We start from the raw sequence: 5,440 nt of genomic DNA, 5'->3' as shown, positions 1-5,440 counted from the left end.
TTATTGCTGCTGCTGCTGCTGTTTGGAGAGTTATCACTGTATGTGCATTTGTTTAGAGCCAGAAGACACGTTCGATATGCAGAAGTAGGCGCGCGGTTCAACCAAATTACACAATTAACTGTCAGGATCTTTATAGAAAGTGTAAGTTCCAATTTTGAAATTTTCCACTGATGTTAAGACAGCTTGCGCGGCAGATGAACACAACTCACCATGGCCACCGCCCGGAGAACACTGCCCACGACTCCTACTTGTTGTGTGCCCGCTGACCCACTCCTGTATCGATCCAAAGAAGGAACGTCTTACACAGCGGAGCACGATTCAATCTTGACGTGTGTTGCTGTTAAGATGAAACGACTGCGTCAGGGGCTCTTGGGCGCGCGACCGCGGTATCAACATCCTTACTATTTCTTCCGATCTGCAAAACTCTTCGTTCAAATATCGACCCGGTGACGCATTGGGAATTAGAATCTTCGTGGTTTTTTTGGTTGTTCCAGGAAAACGCTGACATATCAGCTTCAATTAGATCAATGCGGCTTTCTACAGAAATTTCTTTACAGTAATAACGCATTAGATAGCACAACACATCTCTGTTTTTATTGCTCGTGGAGAGGGACTCAGTCCCTTGCACTGCGGCCACTCCTGGCCTATTGTACCTGCCCCAGCGCCACTTTGTCCACCACAAATCAGGACATATCTTACTGGCCGCAGCCGATCCAAAACAATAGAAGTGTTGCTCTGAAACGTCAGTTTATTTTAAACGAACTGCATGGCGTTATTTCTCAGAAGATAGAATTCTTTTTAAAAGAGATCAGGCCATCGAGGAATCTATATACACTGCTAGAGGAAAAGGTTAAATTATAAATACAACTGCCAAATTTCAAATACGAGACAGACAATTTTCTCAAGGTTTTAACGAATGAAATTGCTGTTGAGAAATGACATAACTCGATAGTGGGCAATTGCAGATACAACCAATTTTTTGTGACTTTTTATCATTATTTCTTGGGGTTAGGTGAGACTGAGTCCTCTTGGTACGCCTGTCACTAATTCGCCCTTTGTACCAGCCACGGATGATAGACGAGTATGGAACAGTCGGTAGAATGAGAATTGGCAAGGGAAACCGAAGTACTCGATGACAACCTGCCCCAGTGCCACTTCGTTCCCACATGACCTGACCTGGAATCATACCCTTGGCTGTCGCGGTGGGAAGCCGGCTACTATCCACCTGAGCTATGGCACGGTCTTCTTCGCGCCTTAGAGGACTCAGAAGTGTTGCGAACCTGGCCAGCACACGAAGCGCCCCACTTGTAACGCTGTTTCTGTCTACTTCAACTCCTTCACATGGATCGAAACATCCATTAGGGAAGGTAGAAATTACCCTCCTTGCACCCTCTGGCCTAGTTTGCAATGTGAATATTCATGTCTAAGAACAACTTCTCGGTGCGTGTTGCGTGTTATTTTTCAGAGGGTGCCCTTATGGATTGTTATGGAGTCAATTGCGGAACAGATTAGACTGTTGATTCTAACAGAGGAGCGTTGCTGCAGAATTTGGAACCCCAACTGGAAACACTTAGAATAAGCCTACGCAGTTCCGTGACATACCTTATTTCACTGTATGACAAATTCACAATGAAGTTAGGTACATGATCCATAGCGGAAATATTGTAGCGAGATGTCAGAACTGTGGAACACGTCAAGGTTTCTGTACCGTCACAGAACACGTGATGTTCTGGCCGGCATATAATGAGTGATTGCATTGAATGTACCAATACGTTAATCTGTTTATTATATCGAAATAAAACACATTTTTTCGGTCTTGCTGGCCATCTTAAGGTGTATACACGTACATGTAAATTGACAAATATACAATTGCTGAATACGTAATTTAAAAATGGATTCATTTTTAGTCAATATAGTTAAAGTTTTATATTTTTTCACACGTTTATTATACATAATCTCCAGAATATCCAATAACTGTAATCCAAAAGCTGCCATTACTATGCAACGGCGAGGTAAACACCTCTATAAGAATAGAGGAATTATTAGGAAACGGTGTTTCTGTGGGTCCGTCCCGAGGCTATATAACGAGGACCCCAGGCCAACTGGAATAGAAATTGAGGGAGTCTCTTTAGACGGCTATCGCAGATGATTTGGAAGAAACTGCAACGAGTTCAGCTGAGCTACAAGAGTGCAGATGTGAAAGGAAGACTTCATATGTGCTGCAGTTACAGTGATACTGATATAATTACTGTGTTGAAATCCGTTGCCAGGATACGACTAGTGAAGACAGAACATTAGTGTGTGTGTGTGTGTGTGTAACGGTGAACTGTAAGTGTGTAGATCAGCGATAGCGCTGTATTACTTGTAGTTTCGAGTTGAGTGTATAAGGTGTCAACAAATCCGGTCACAAATCCAAACCCGTCAATAGTCACTCCTAAATACGTGACAACAAAGTGACCACTGGGCTCAAAAGGGTTAACCTAAAGGATGTGGTCGCAGCAAGCGGAAGAGGACTGAAGATGATGGGACGGACAAATATAATATAGACTGAAGATATACGGAGAAATGTGGGAAAGAAATAAATGTAGGAAAATCTAATGGTTTTGTTCCTATTGCCATGTTGCATCATTAAGATATTCACCAGGCATATGAAATTAACTGGTATATCTAAGTCGCCGGTCACGGTATCCAAGCGCTCTAAGGCACGCACTGTCTTCGCTCGCTCGGAAGCCGGGACCGTGGGTTCGAATCCCACTCAGAGCATGGATGTTTGTATACAGGTAGAGGCCTTGCGACGAGCTGATCACCTGCCCAAGGAGTCCTACCGAATGTCTAAGATCTAGTAAACCGAAGTGAAACGGAGAGTTTCATGGAGGTAGGCCTAGGCCGAAATTGGGACTGCAGCGCCACAGAAAATATCTAAGTCAGTAAACTGTTCGTTTGTAGCCTGTACTGTGAGTCTAATTTGACAGTGTTATCCGAAATGTCAGCTGTAATCTAGCAGACATTGATTTTAATAATGTAAAATTCTATTAATCTGCTATAAGTAAAGGGTAAAGTTGTCCCTGTGCTTAACTAATTAAACACTACGGCACGAAGGCGTATGGGAGAGTGGATGTATAGATCCACATTTTCTTGACCTCGGCACTAGTTGGAGGTGAGTGGTCGGCTTCACGCCCCGGCCGATTTATCCGCGAGGAAACGGCCCCCGGTACCCATTGTATAGGAAGTTGGGTGGACCCCAGAGCCGGTCTGGACGACATGGAGAAAAGAAAATTCTTTCCCCACCGGGACTCGAATTCCGACTCCTCCATCCTCCAGCCCGTAGCCAGTCGCTATACCGACTGAGCTATTCTCTGACCGAAATATATTGTCATTTAAAATTTAATTTTTATTCAGGCTACGATTCATTTAACGACACTTTCAGTAGTTCGGAATATAGCATCGAATGAGAGAAATTTGTGAATAATTAATTGGAGAGTGGTGAATAGACGGTCTTCGCTTAATTTGCTGCTATCCAGTGATGCACTGGAGGGAGTGAGGAAAGGACAAAAATTCTTAATCGTAAAAGTTAATCATCGTATAAAGAGCTGGAATTAAGACCTGCCTAACAGAAGCAAAAGTGCTAACCATGCAATACAACGTTGTCACTAGACAAAAGAAAGCCAACAAAGACATGTTGCTACCTCCAGGGGACCTTTTCTTAAAACCTGTCTCCCTCTGTTAAATAACCTCAATTTCCTTTCCTCCAGCATTTATTGCTATTTCTTATAATATAATGTGGGCCTAAAAAAACTACCCTTTTATTTCTAGACTTTAAACCTAGTTGAGAAATTCCCCTTTTTCGGTAGAGGCGGTTTATTTGTTGGCAGCCCTACAGGTGACCCACAGCTGTCTCCTGTCTCCCCTCCACATCAGTAGCTGCGACAGATTGCTACTTTTCATGAATCTTATAAAGAAATTTGGTTTGTTCTATTTTCTTCTTTGATGCCGGGTTACTTCAAGATGGCAACCGGAAATAGCGTGTTGTAGCTCGCGTGACTAAGGCGACTACAGCGCTCCTCGTGGCGGAGCCCCTGAAGTCATCTCCTTTAATAAGAGGACTTACCTCAACAATGAGTCCTCTCTTTTTCGGAATTTTCGTATAATACCTAATGACTCATCTTTGCCGTAAGGAATGCTCTACGCTCTATATAAGGTTAAACCTTATGTAATTCAACAGGAGGCAATTTGTTTTGCTTCGGCATAAAATTGGTTACAGAGTGTTCATTGTAACACATTGTTTATAGGTTATTCGGCTACTTTATGTCAACCAGAGGGGCTATTTAGAGATGAGCGAGATGTGGAGAAGATAATACGTGGAATATAATTTCCTATATACATATATATAAATCATTCGAAAATATTTAAGCCTATTTGTGAGCAATAATAAGAAATAAAATTTATTAGATTTTAAGTATTAACGGAGTGGTATCAAAATTGTGATATTCTGGGATGTGGGGCTGTGTAGTACGGTAGAAAGTACAAACGTTTCGGAGATACCTCCTGTCTCCAACTTCAGGGTAGAAGATAGAGGTAGTATGCTCTTTCGAAACTCTGTGTCTACCTATCAAACTACATGGCTTCACAACCCACAAGGCCGTAAGCTATATCTTCATGATGAAATTAAATTCTGGAAATGCATGTTATTATTCTGCTCGAAATTGTTGTAATTATGTCTGTTTTCCAAAACTCTCTATCTCGAGATAAGGAAACAGGCTTTTCCACTATGTTGCTTGCTACCTGCATCGTGCTGGTTTCTTGCTTGGCTTATTTCTCGACCATGAAGATGGAGGCTCAGCTGATTTTAAACGGACTACATGACGCTATATCCCATAAGATAGAACTCTTAATCTATTATTGCGTCACCTACTTGAAAATAATGCGTAAAATCAGAGAAAACGCACCGATTGTCCAGTGTCGTTATTAATATTCTTGCTTCGTATTCCGGGGATGCCTGGTTCGAATCTTGGCCCCCCAGAGACGAGATATGCTCACTGAAGTTATTTGTGATTTTCATTGGTCTCTCCGTGAACAGTGCCGTAAAGAAGGCCACAAACTCCTCCTTTGACATCCACTCCCATTTCACTATCATTCAACTATTCAACGGGGCACGCGTAGTTGGTTGAGGCACTATGCTACAAGCCGAAATGTCGCGGGTTCGAGTCCCGATGAGGTGGATTTTTTTTTCAATTTACATAATCCTTCCAGCCTCACTATGGCCCTGGAGTCGACTCAGCCTGTAAGAGATGAGTACCAGGAATCTTACTGGGGGTAAAGGACGGCCGGCGCGTAAGGCTGACAACCTCACCGCCATCTGTGAGCCGATTCTCTAGAAAATGTGGGAGCCTCCACGTCTCAAAATCCTATGGGCCTCCACGGCCTGTTACAGGGATAGCTT

General features: G+C 42.9%; 1 protein-coding gene across 1 annotated transcript in view; it reads right to left on the bottom strand.

Moving 5' to 3' along the window:
• The window catches only part of LOC111862607 (protein stum), a 27,066-nt gene extending 26,839 nt beyond the window's left edge, over positions 1-227 (bottom strand). Inside the window, exon 1 of the mRNA XM_023848128.2 lies at positions 210-227. The gene's annotated coding sequence lies outside the window, so the exon portion shown is untranslated. The remainder of the gene's footprint in view (positions 1-209) is intronic.
• Between the last annotated feature and the right edge of the window lie 5,213 nt (positions 228-5,440).

This window comes from Cryptotermes secundus, unplaced genomic scaffold, assembly GCF_002891405.2.
Source record: "Cryptotermes secundus unplaced genomic scaffold, Csec_1.0 scaffold1813, whole genome shotgun sequence".
NCBI lineage: Eukaryota > Metazoa > Arthropoda > Insecta > Blattodea > Kalotermitidae > Cryptotermes > Cryptotermes secundus.
This window is presented reverse-complemented; position numbering and strand designations above follow the sequence as displayed.